The sequence below is a fragment of the Perca flavescens genome, chromosome 10 (genome assembly GCF_004354835.1).
Source record: "Perca flavescens isolate YP-PL-M2 chromosome 10, PFLA_1.0, whole genome shotgun sequence".
Classification (NCBI taxonomy): Eukaryota; Metazoa; Chordata; class Actinopteri; order Perciformes; family Percidae; genus Perca; species Perca flavescens.
Genome location: NC_041340.1, coordinates 11,301,960 through 11,316,268, shown reverse-complemented (window position 1 = coordinate 11,316,268; position 14,309 = coordinate 11,301,960).

The window sequence follows — 14,309 nt, the reverse complement described above, 5'->3', positions numbered from 1 at the left end:
TTCTATTTTTGACGGACGACGGAGAGCTCCGCAGCAATTCAGCACACGGCAGATAGTGCGGGACAGGAAGTCGAGCACAGAAACAAAATAAATATCCGGTTAATTTTCAAAATAAAATACACCGTGCTCACGGCGGGTCATATTTCCCTGCACTACACCCAGGGGCGGATCTACAGGGGGGCAAGGGGGGGCAGCTCACCCCCCACTGTAGGGCCTTGCCCCCCCAGCTGCCCCCCTAACTTTGGTGTTCAAAAAACTTTGCTTGTAAAAACAAACTGCCACTATGTGCACAGGCTTCTTAAAACATTGATACAAACAATTATTTTATATTAATTAATAGTAAATAATAATTGTAGATGTAATCTCAGCCCCCTGCCCCTCAAATACTTAGCTACGTCCCTGCATCAAACGTGCAGAGCGGCGTTTGCACATTCTGGCGAACGCCCCCGAGCCTGAAAGTGAAGTCAGTTTCCCCAGGTGAAGTTAAAACACACGTTTCATGTAAAGTTAAATTTGTAATAAATGTAATGTATGCTAAAGGCGAGTCAGCATCAACAACAGCGCGTCCATTACGTTAGCCAAAAGTCAAATCGCTCCCTCGTGGTTTGTAAGCGCATTCTGCTGTTTGATTAGTTTGATTTCAGTAAAGACAAGAAGAGCATACTACAAAATATTACAAACTGGCATGTTTGAATTCATAACATTTACAGAGCGTCGCCGTTTCGGTGGCGTTACGTTACAACACACTACACAGTGCTTGCTGAGACCGATCATTTGTATATTATTAGTTAAGGAGTAGGCTACTATAAAATCCACTTCCTCTCACATATCACGGCAATACGGCTGCACAAATTAAACCAGGCGACATCCTTTAGGCTTACTGTCAAACTGGGAAAACAACAAATACAACGAGATTAAGAAGGCTAGTCTAAACATAACTGATGTTATCATGTAATACATCTCGTCTGATGTTATGTTTTTAGGCTACTTATTAGCTACAGGGCCATACAGTGTAATGTAATACAAGAATAACAAGAGCTTTTCACATCTTGACTTTTGCAGGCCAGAGTAGCTGGAGATATTAGCTGAAGCCTAAAAGTGGGGATATTGCCAGCCAAGAAAATTCTGAGATGTGCACAGGAGGAAGAGAAGGATGGAAATGAAGAAGGAGAAGACAGGAAACTGGAGAGACCAGGCAGGTCAGAGCAGGAGAAGACCACAGAAGGAGATGCAGAAATGAGTGAAAGAGAAGAGGGAAAGGAAGAATTGACAGTGAGGGATGAAGAGGAGACTGCAGGTTCAGAGAGAGGGACAGAGGCAGAGAGTGATCAGGAGGAGGCAGATGAAGATGACAGAGAGGAAGAGGAGGCTGCAGTTACCCCTGGACCATATGGTTGGTTTATATTCTCCTTACATATAAATTGCAGTACAGTAACATAACATGTCGTGACATGACGTGTTTTCAGTTTTTGGCTATTTCCATTCTGTTGTATATGTTATAGGGTTAGATATGTAAATATTTATATATACAACAACAGTTCACTCTTCTCAAGACACTTTACAGATAGAGTAGGTCTAGACCACACTCCTTAAGTTACAAAGACCCAACAATTCTCCCAAGAGCAAGCATTTGGTGCAACAGTGGCGAGGAAAAACTTCCTTTAGGGCAGAAACATCAGACAGATCCAGGGTCTTGGTGGCCACTGCCGGTTAGATACAGATGGATACCCATATACAGATATAGAGAATTATGATTCATAATAATGGTAATTATAGTAACAAAAAGGATAATGGAACTATGACTAGAAATAATAGTTGTAGCAGTTTAGGGCGTAGCAGGGCGTTGCGGGGCGTAGTAGGGCATAGCAGTTTACGTATGGGGGTTCCCATGTACCGTCTTCCCCTGCCACCCTACCAAGATCTCTCGCTACCCCTTTGCCCCCCCATGTAAAATTTTCTAGATCTGCCACTGACTACACCTTGAAAACATAGCACAGAGTCGTTTCCTCTCTACTCCTCTGGATGGAAACAAACTGTTGTTGGTTTTGTGGTTCTATTCTACGTGAATTTGCGAGAACTTGTGGGTCCTCGTGACTACAGCTGTCAGTCACGGCCGCAGCCTTTCCGCAAACAAATCCGGACCCGGTGGGTATTGGCGGACGGCGGAGCACGCAGCAGACACGCAGCGGAGCCGGTCCGCAGCCGTTACGCATCCAGTGGAAATCCCCGGTGACACGTATACCCACAGAACTAGCTAACTCTATAAACTCCATGAGGCAGCTAGGCTATTTAAATGGGTAAAGGCTCTCAGGCTCATTTCAACGTTCCTAAAACATAATAAAAAAATAAATCCCAGTTTTTTCCATTTTGTTGAAATATGTTAGCTAGCTAGTTGTAGGCTGTTGTTGGGTCAACTGCCCCAAGGCTTGTTAAGCTAACGTCAACCTGAAGCTAACGTAAAACATCCAACAATTGCCTTTTTAACAACACACTTTGTTTATTTAACACCACAACATTAAACTTTTAGCTTCCAGTGTGTTAGCTAGAAAGTTGTGTACTATTAGCTATATGTTGTAATGTGCTTGTGTTCGTGCTATTGTTAGCTACCAACAGTATTCAAACAACTGTGTGCGAAGGCAGTTCTTTTACGTTTTTTTCATTTGAGTGCTGACGGAAGCTAGCTAACGTTAGCTGATGGGAGCCTAGAGCTAGCTAGCCTGTAAACGCTAACAAGGCTTAATAGGCTGTAAAAATGTAATTAGAGGAGAAGCAGACTCTATTTTTTTACAGACACAGCAATGACTTATATGTGATTTAATTTTAGCAAAGTTACCAAATGTAAAAATCAAAATGTTTCTTACCTCTGTTTTGTTGCTGTTCGTCAAAAGTGTTAATGCAGAGAGACAGCATTATGTGGTTCATATATGAACCACATAATGCTGTCTCTCTGCTTCTATGTTTCTCATTGAGCCTGGACACAGGTAATAAGGTAAATTAAGGTGGACAAATGAATTATTAAATTGTTGGGAGTGGTAAGCCTCCCTGTCTTCCCATAAAATCACAACAATGACAACATGCTTGTTAATAAATTACACATGTGCTCAATAATTGATGTCAAGCTTACGACTTATTGTATCCCTGTATACTAGCTACTTATCTATGGTTGTGTTGTTAAAAAGAAAGTTGTTAACAATTTATGCAATGGGCATGATGTCACATACAGTAAACATGGGTCATGACCCTGTGAGTCAACTAAACAGCATTCAACTCCAAGTTAAAATGTTAAAAGGATTAAACAAGCTTGAGCAGCAGATAATAGCTATGACAGGGGAGCACAAACAAAACACAAAAAAATAATGGTTTTGTGGAAACATCTGCTGTTGCTTTGTCTCCATGTGTTGCATATCCACTCTAGATCAACGGAAGTACATTTCCAGGATAATTGCCTGTGTTACCGTTGTCAAACTCCGCTATGGTAAACAACAACAAACTGCGAGCTAGCAAGCTACACGCTGATAATGGCAAGTTTTGATTTTTTTTTGGATCAGGCATTTTGCAGGGTGCAAATGTTCCATCAAAACAAGTTCCTTCCCGAGACTATTTTGCAGAGCCACCGTCGCTTCGTCCGAGACGATTGCGATTGGCTTAAACAAATGCAAACAACAGTTTTTTCTCCTATCCCAGAATGTATGTTTGGTAGAGCCAGTTATTGATCAAATTCTGATATTACAAACTTTAAGGTGTTTTTGGAGCTTACAAAAATTTACTGTTTTACGGCAGCTCCACTTCTATTGATTGTGCAAGGGGAAAATTGACCTCACAGCGCAGTGCTGTTTCTGGGGGCTCGACATAGATCTATATCTTTCACTTTGGATTTCCCTTCTAATTGTCAGTATCAGTCATTTTGATGAAAACATACATTTCTGTTGATGCATTTTTCCTTTTGTGGGATAATTAAGCTCGAAAGTAAAATCAGAAAATCAGAAGAAAACAAAAGGTAAATGAGGCAAACAAGATTTGCAATTTTTTCCCATGAGGTTGGGGGACAAAAAACATAAGTTGTCAAGTGGGAAAAAAAGTTTGGGCAAACAAATCGCACTACCAGAAAACAACAAATTGACGCTAAAAATGAAGGCTTGATCATCCTTTTTCCTTTCACACACCGCTGCTTATTAGTGAAACCGCTCATTGATGGCTTTGTTTGGGCTCATTGAAATAAGATGCATGTCATTAACTTTTTAGGTTAAAGGAATATGCTACCGTTTGTTAAAATAGGGTTATTCACCGTCTCCTCTAGGAAATCGTCTAGTCTTAATCTGCATTGCTATTTGTACTCGTGAATACGCAGTTCACAAGAAGTAATTAGTTTTTTTTGTTGTTGTTGTTGTTAGCTCACTTTTACTCACGACATGCTAACCGGCAACAATGGACTCCATTCACTATGCTAAGCTAAGCTAGCAGCAGCGCTGCCGGACTAAGACAATGCATGCACTGAGACAAAAATGCTTTTGCCCACCTATATAAATATAGAGGAGACATTGAATAACCCTATTTCAACAAACGGTGGCCTAGTCCTTTAAGGGTTTGAAACTTTGCTCTGGACCTTTGATCCATGATCCCTTCATGAGCATTTTCTCCCACAGTCTCCACTGTATTTTAGTGAATTAAGCGGAAAAACCAAAAACATGCGGAGTGCTTTACAAAACGAGACAGAGTTGGCTAATGCTGAACTTCTTACACCACATAACTACTGCCACTCTTTCCCTCTCTTTTTCTTTCTTTCTTTCTTTCCTCACTCTTTCTTTTGCCATCCCTTGGGTGCCCTTTTCAACCCTCCATCTCATTCTCTCTGCTTTTAGTCTCTCAAACTTCCTCTCTTCCTGTCATTCTGCCTCTCATCAATGCATTTATTTCTCTCTTCCTTCCCATTATCCAATCATTTTTCTTTCTATTTAACTCTCTCTCTATTTCGCTTGTCCCAGACAGTCTCTGTATTTGTATGAGCAGAGGGACATTGTGCTACTAATTAGCATCTTTCCGTGGTTCTGGACCGGGCTGGTGACCGGAGTAACGGCTTCACGCTTCACTGCTCACACACACACACACACACACACACACACACACACACACACACACACACACACACACACACACACACACACACACAAACACACACACTGAGGCAGCAAAGCACGCATTAATATCATGCTGTCACACAGAATTTTCTCTCTATTGACCAAGTCTCTCTTTCTGCATAAGACAAAGACATATTCCAGCCCTGACAATGCAGAATGTTATGTGCTCAGTTTGTAAAATGGCTAAACATTTCTGTTAAATAAAAATCACAATTGATGTTGCTGGCTTTTTAAAATATTCATCCATGATGGTCACGTTTTCCTTGCAATAATGCATAATTTTTGGGGCACTCTGGAGCAACCGAAACTAAGTTGTGAACACAACATTAGACAAGTTTCTATTTAAATGCAGTGGAAATTTGGAACTCGAACAAAAGAAAAATGGAAATTAATGCTTGTTTCCATTTACTAGGCTACCATTAAGCGAATATTATTACAAGACAAACAGCGGCAAAAAGTGGCGCTAATTCTCCTGTCGGGTGCCATTAAACCATTGCCGAAGAAGAGAGCATCACAAACGGTCGAAACAATGTAGAAAACACAATGTAAATATGGCATTTCTGTTCATTTCATGTATACATTTGAGGACTGTTACAGTCTCCTCGTCTCTCCATGCAGATGTGATTTTTTTCATCTGTTGCTAAGTTTAGTCTCTTCACTGAAGAGTCTTCAGTGAAGCGAAGGCTTGAGTGGTCGTCATGATTAATTCACTAAACCTGTTTTCATTTTCTCCAGGGGTTGATGCAAACACTGTGTCCTGTAAGTGAAGCCAAAACATCTTGATCACCCTCTGGCTGGCTGCAGTATAGGTTATAAATCCCGCCCCCTCCATGTTAGCGGATGGGTCAAAGACCAAACCCAAAAAATTAAAGTTACACATCAAATTTTCCCAAAGTTGTTTTCTGTCATTTTAGGTAGTTTTTATCACGCTGATAAAGCATCATTTGTTTGATAGGATGGTTTTATTAGTTATTTGATGCTATAAAAATGTTGTGAAACGTCATGATTGACAGCTGTTATTGGTTGGGCACAGCATTACATCTGTGCTTTAAATCTGTTTCTCTCTCTGCTGCTGTCAGCTGTCATTTCAGGCAAAGAGTGCAACCTTCCTCCTCCCCTTCCACCTCCAATCATCATCACCCGTGGCACCCTGGGTCTTCCTCCGGCAGACCACTCCTGTCGACTCCTTTGGTCCGGTCTTCGGGCTCATTCATCACCACCACCAGTGTCTAGACTCCATCTGGGGGGATATGTTTTGGCTCCTCTACCCCTTTAAAAAATATTAACGATGGAATCTAATCTCCAAAGACTCTGTACATGTCATGTTATGCATATGTACAATAAACCTTTGCATATCTGCAACGAAGTCTCTCCTGATTGAATTACAATTGCAAGATGGCAGCGCCTGTATCCGGGATATTTTGGCTTCACTTCTGTAAAGTGGAAGGTAATGGAGACGCGTCGTCCATCTTTATATACAGTCTATGATTTTTTTATGATGAGTTTTTTTTTTTATATTCTGCGTTTCCTTCCAGTTGTTTATGCGCAACATGCGCATAAAAGCAGCTGGATGGAAACGCACCTATTGACATATCAACATCATTTAAGTTGATATAGTGAACTTGCTTTCAAACTAGTCTTTTGTTGTTCTCTTTGCTAATGCAAAATGAAGAAAACTAGCGAGCCACGCTGACTTGATAATACCAAGCAACCAGAGAAATTATGTGAGGAAGCAATTTGGATTCAACACCATGGATGGAAACATCGTGGATAAAAAGCTGAGGGTGTTTGTCGACCTTGTAAAATGCAACTGCCTTACAGTAACGTTAGCTTAGCAGAGCAACGTTTATGATTAGGCTTTATGGGTTGGAATACATTTACAGCAATTTGAACAAATTACACATTAGTTCTAATTTGTTCAAACCTTTAAACTCATAGCTTTCTCCATTTTTGACTCTCCGTTTCTCTCGATGCACACAGGTCAGCACTATCAAGACGGTATGAATTGGTATGCTATTGCGTTTGAGAGCAAATCCAACCGCAATGATTCTATTGACGTTGGTGTTTGGGAGGCCTTTGTCTTGGTCTTCCTCCTTGTGCCTCTCATCTCCCTCCTCCTCTCACAAATATGACTCTGCTCTTCTCTCTGTCCCTCCTCTTCCTCCACATCTCCACATCTCCTCTTTCCCTCCATCCCAACAATGGACAGATTAGAGAATAATTGGTGGAAAGTTTGGATTTCTCTTCACACTGGGCCTCTTGCATTTAAATTGTTTGATGGCACATTAATGGTTCACGCAACACAGAAGTGTGCGTTTGCTGGCAACTGTGTGTGTGTGTGTGTGTGTGTGTTCTTGAAGCTTTCTACTGGTATTAGTGTAGGTGTCTGTTCGCCTAATTTTTTGTATGTCAGTGATGAAGTATATCCTCATATGTGTGGGGGGTTTAATGGATTCCTTAGCTAGACAGATCTTTGGCTAAGCTCTACTGCAGCCCCTGCAAAGCTATTATCTCCCCATACACTGTGTACACACTTCCTATGTGAGTGAGAGAAAGAGAGAGAGAGACAGAGTAAGCCAACTTTTAAAGGGGGTTATCATAACATCCTCATGTCGCTTTGAACACACACACACGTGGCAATGGTCCACATTTGAAGTATTTTTTTATTTTAAGATCATTTTTTGGCCATTTTCGGCCTTTATTTTTGACAGGACAGCTGAAGACATGAAAGGGGAGAGAGAGGGGGAACGACATGCAGCAAAGGGCCGCAGGTCGGAGTCCGAGTAAACCTCTATATATGGACTCCCGCTCTACCAACTGAGCTATTTGGGCACCCCATTTGAAGTATATAAAACCCCTGACCAATACATCCCTTTTTTATCCTCCTTTCACCTAACTACGGAAACTTTAGTCCTTACTTAAGCTCTTTTCTAGGCCAGGAGAACATCTTTCAGCTATTGTACTATTTCAAGTCCAGCTAGTCTAACTGTAGTACTGAATGTAGTCCTGTCATTATAGTCCAACAGGTGTAACTCCTAGGCTTGAGTTTAATTCTAGATTTATTAGTCAAAGTGGGCGCTCATAGACAGAGACAACTTGCCAGAGACCTGTTCACTTCCAACTAAATAGGCATTGAAGGCTTTCTGCTCACCCACCACAGGACCTGCTGGTCAAAACAGTAGTCATACTTTTAACCTTAATCCCACCAGACCAAATTTAGTCCTAATCTAAACTCTCTAGCAACTTGCCCAATTTCAGTTAAAAGTAGCTCTAATCATTTTACAGAATGGACCCTTTACATTATGATGACAGGTCAAAAAAGTCCACAGGTCTTTAATAAACCCTTGTCCCCTTAAAGACCATAAATCAGAGTTAAATAATACACCGCTTTTCTCAGGCATAGTAATACAAGTACACACAAACACACACACTTTGTGTGTCTGAATGGGCAGTTAAATAATGCCATATGTAGCTCCAGCGCCTTTGTTTCATTGCAAGGATTTTTTTTTTCTCTTGCTGCTTCCCATGTTGTGTTTGATTGATGGTCTAATTTACCAGAATATCACACTGACACACACACATGCACACGCTCACGCACACACACACACACACACACACACACACACACACACACACACGTGCATACAAAGACAAAGTCAGCCTGGTGGTGTGTTAGAAGGCTGATTTTGCAGAGGCAGATCCAAATGTCTGTGGACAGGCTCAGTTAGTGATACTCTTAAAGTGTGTTTTACTCTTTCAGAGATACTTAAAGAAAACCTACTAAAATGATTACACAGTGATATGAGTTACAAAGATGCACATGAAAAGAGCTTTCTTTCTTTCTCAGTTACTCAGGACAATCTTTAGATCTTGTGGTGGACAATTCCCGCTATTCTTTTACTCTGAGTGTAACAAACAAAATTCCAATCACCCCCACTGTATTAGAGTGGTGGCAGAAGTCTCAGCCCTGAATATCTAAAAATCGTCCATGTCTTCCGCATATTCCATGTGTGATTTGGGTAAACTGACCCACAGCTTTAAAAACCTGGAAACAATTCAGAAGGCTGTGCAATACAGTTCTATAAAGCTATTTGTTACTTGCTGCAGGTCTTGAACACATATACAGTACACACTGTGTATTAATGGCTGGGCAGCCATGTGTTTGTGTGATTTAGGGTTCAGTAATAATACCTCATTAAACTCTAACCTCTGTGATTAAACTACTGATTGAGCAGCAGCACATCTGCACAGCTGACCCTTTGTGTGTGTGTGTGTGTGTGTGTGTGTGTGTGTGTTTTTCAGGATTGTTTAGATATATGCTGACAGACACAACAGCATTTATCTACAGACAGTAAGACAGGAAACAGGTCTCTGAAGTGTAATGGCCATAAGTATTGCTTGCTCTTTGTAATCAGGGATGGGAGGGTTACTTTAGAAATGTAATCCAATACAATTATTAATTACCTGTTAAAAATGTAAACCCAAGTATCGTAATATTAAAGTAACGTAACTTGATTACTTTCTGTTACTATTAGAAGCCAGGATAATGAATTGGTAGCTGTGGGCTATGGTATCTCCAGATCAGAGTGGTGTTGTGTGAGATTCGGTAAGTATTGCAAAGTGTGCGCATGTGCATGGTATATTGTTCTTTATTTATGTATTTTTAAATTTTAATCCTGTAAATAAACCCCCAGTTTTACTAAATGTATCGGTAATTTGATTAGTTTTTTTTTTTTGTCTTTAAGGGAAAACAGTTACCTTTTTTATCCTACGTACTGCCGTTCCATGTATTTCATTACTCTCCGAGCCTGTTTATATTTACAAGTCATTTCTGGATACTCCCTCTTTCTCTCATTTCCTCACATAATTGTTTGCATGAATAATTAGTGAAACAAAATGCTGCCCAAGGACTGAAATAAAAGCAATTTCTTGTTATTTTGGCAGTTTTGTTAATGTTTTGACAGTTGCATCCATAGAATATATTTAAATGTAGTTTCAGTGAGTGGTTAAGAGTCTGAGAGATAGAAAAGAGAGACACACAGATAAAGAAAAAGTGAGAACGAGAGATATTTAAAGGTTGTTCTGATACGCAAGTAAAATAAAGCAGCCACACCGACAGTGGTTGCCTCAATCACTACACAAACCTGCCAAACACACACACAGACACAGACACACACGATTCCTGATAACTGCTTTTACAATCCTTTGTCAAACAGGAAAAAGTCAGAGCTGAGTAAACGAAACAGCATGTGGCCAAAAAGACGAGGTAGACGGAGAATGTGCCGAAGTTTCACTCTATTTACAGTTTTTTCCGATAGCTAAACGATAGTGGGCACAACTGGAGTCACATGTGCAAAACTCAAACTACAGTCTGCACTACCAACAGTCACCTGAGCTAAACAGTTCACATCAGCTGCAAAACAGGCTCAGTGCAGCCAAACACTATGCACAATCCTCACTGAGATAACACACACTGTCACTCAGAACACACTGAGAGTAAAAACACTAGCATCAAACACCAATACACAAATTACAAACTTTCTCATCTTTACAGTTTGAACAATTTGAGTGACTTGACACTACTCAATAGTTTATTTAAGGAAAAGATATAGATTGTATAATATACCAATTTTACGTAAGGTAAACAAGAATAATGAAAATCAGCAGTTTCTGAGCTTTCTCTATATAAATACCATATATGTTCACTAACTAGTCTAAAACAAGACACCCACTTAGACTTTCAGCTAAAATTGCAATCGGCAGTGTTTGATAGGCACCAGACTGAAATCTATTCTGTTTTGAATGTGTGGTTAACAGTTTTGACAGCAGTGTGTTAGCATTTGAACAAAGTGCTGTAACACAATGTGTTGTGCACGTTGTGGTTAAAGTCATGGGATATGTGTGTAGAGTTTTGAAAACTGTGTTCAAGCAATGAAAAACGAACTAGAGTTTGGTCCACATGAACTGCTGCTGTGTAGACTGTAGTTAGAGTTTTGCACATGTGACTCCAGTTGTGCCCACTGTTGTTTAGCAATCGAAAAAAACTGTAAAAGGTACATACGTAACAGTACCAAAGAATAGTGGGACTTATCCTGCCTCGCTCCAGCATCATGCGACAAGTTTTCTTCATCACACTGGATGTCTGCATCATCTCTAAATACTAATAAATGTGGTGTTTCTATTGCTTTCACCGCCATTACTTTCTGAAAAACAGTAAGAACACAGTTTTACTATTGTAAAGATATAGTGTTTTTCACTTTTTTTATATAGCTGTGTACATAACCTCAGACATCTTACCTGGACATATTGGTATCTTTGCTCTTTTACCTGTTTCTCTCAAACGGTACAGGGTATAATTGTTTCATTCTTATTTGGTGTTTGTATACAAAAAAAGGCTTTCTGATCTTTCTCTGTATAAATACCATATATGTTCACTAACTAGTTTAAAACAAGACACCTGCTTAGGCTTTCAGCTAAAATTGCAATCAGCAGTGTTTGATAGGCACCAGACTGAAATCTATTCTGTTTTGAATGTGTGGTTAACAGTTTTGACAGCAGTGTGTTAGCATTTGAACAAAGTGCTGTAAATCTAGTGTTGTGCACGTTGTGGTTAAAGTCATGGAATAAGTGTGTAGAGTTTTGAAAACTGTGTTCAAGCAATGAAAAACGAACTAGAGTTTCATCCACATGAACTGCTGCTGTGCAGACTGTAGTTAGCGTTTTGCACATGTGACTCTAGTTGTGCCCACTGTCGTTTAGCAATCGAAAAAAACTGTAAAACAATAGTGTGTACATGTGTGTGTCACCTTGCCCTGACAGTGTACTCTTCCTTTAAAGTCTTCATTTATTATGCTCAAATGAATCCCAAAGATGTATTGCTAGTTATATAAGACATATGTGCATATGTGTGAAGTAGAATAAAACATACCAGCAATGTCTTAAAGTAATCGTTTGTTGTAGCCAATGATCTATTTATGTATGTAATATATAATCCTATATATATATATATATATATATATATATATATATATATATATATATATATATATATATATATATATATATATATATATATATATATATATATATATATATATATATATATATATATATATATATATATATATATTTATTAATGTATAATGTATTTAATATCATTGTCCACTGCCCTCAATTAACCCAACACAGTTCAATTAGAGGAGAGTCCATTTGTATTCAGCTGTGTCCTCTTCTGTTAATTTGAAGTGAAAGCTAATTATCTGGATGTAGATTTGTAGACCTTCACTCCACAGGGAACTGTGGTAAAGGCTGTAGGATGCTGAAATTGCATGTGTGTGTGTGTGTGTGTGTGTGTGTGTGTGTGTGTGTGTGTGTGTGTGTGTGAGTGAGTGAGTGAGTGAGTGTGTGTATTCAGTGCAGAGGTTAACCTCTTCCTTTTCCTCCCTAACAAGGAAAGGTCAAAGGTCCTGATACAAATGGACGGAGAGGAGGAAAGAGGGATGAAAGGATAAATTGTAAAAGGAGGCAGGAAAGGAGACTTGAGACTGATTGGAAGCCAGATGTCTAATAAGGTCTATAAATAACCAGTTGACGGCTGACGGAGAGCCACTGAGCTGCCTGGTTCCAAGACAAAGTCTTAACACAGGTTTCACAACTTTTTGTCACCTGTTTTTTGAATTTAATTGAAATTATTGTTTTATCAGACTGATCTCACACATGGAGCTTCAAGTACGTTATCTATGAGTCTATGTGTAAAATTGATGTTTCAGCATAGATGATTTGGTACTTTAATGCCCCCCTCATGAGTTTGACATTTCCAAGTATATTCTTTTGTAACTTAAGATTGACTAAAAGTCCCAAAATTCCAGATTTATACAAAAGGAATCTGATCCAAAAGGCTTTCCCGTATTTTCACTGTAGGAAATCATTGTATGAAGGGTTGCAGACTAAACATTTTTGACTTTTGACACTAAACATGTCACAGCAAATATGACATACCTCATTTGAAAAATATCTGAATTCACCAATGTTTTGAAAATGGTGCAGTCTCTTTTTGTATGGGATATGATTCTAAAAACCAATAAAAACAGAAAATAAGATTCTGTGTTTATCAGTTTGAGTCACTGTTTAATTCTGTGTTTCACCCTGCAACTTATTGCCTCTGACAGCAGTCATTCAAAGTGGGAAAGCATAGACTTTAAAAATATTTGGGAAAAAAACTAAATCTATTTGTTTTTAAAAATGTCTGGAAGTTGGACAAATAACTGACTTTCCTGTCAAAGTTAACACGGTCCGTGAGTTCAAAGTGTGAAATCTGATTAAACGTATCTGCCTTTTCATCCCTCTGTCCTGACCTGTCTTCCTGTCTCGCTCTCCCCGTCTGTCCTCCCTCCATCCATCTATGCACTTTCTTTTCTGTCCATCTGTCTACATTCTTCTCTATCAGATAGCTGAAGTCTTATCGCTGAGGAGGTGCTGAGTACTGAGCAGCTCCACAACTCCACGGTAACAACAACACATTCCTGCCTGCTATGTGTCTGTGTGTGTCAGCGTATGTGTGTTTTAGTTTAAGATATGACAGTAAAGCCTGCGTTAGTGTGTCATGGGGAACAAGAAAGCAGGGTCTGTTTTTGTAAGGTGCGGGTGTGTGTGTTTTTGGAGATATGAAAGTGATGTGAAAATAACGTGTGTTTGTCTGTGTGGTGTGTGTGTGTGTGTGTGTGTGTGTGTGTGTGTGTGTGTGTGTGTGTGTGTGTGGACACATTCCTCTTCGCCACCTCCAAACCCGGTTGGCTCTGCTCTGAAGGCCAATCAAAACAGACGTAAATTGTGGCCGGATATAAAAGCCTTGCCAAAGCAAAGGACTGTGTATTTGTGCGTGCATGTTTCGTGTGTGTGTGTGTGTGTGTATGTGGTTAATTTGGTATTAATATCAATCTCACAGTTTAAAAAATATCAGATTCGTAATTTAAAATACCCAAAATAATTGTGTAAGGTTTAAATTCCATCATTGAAAAATATGCCTACGGGCAATACACACAATGTATAATTTATTTTTAAGTTTAAGTTTTAGATCAGTGTCAGAATTGTATTAAAACAGAGAAAAAATGTTTTGCTGAAGAGAAACCTTTAATAAAACTGGGCACTTGTAAAATGCTTTGACACAAATTTGAG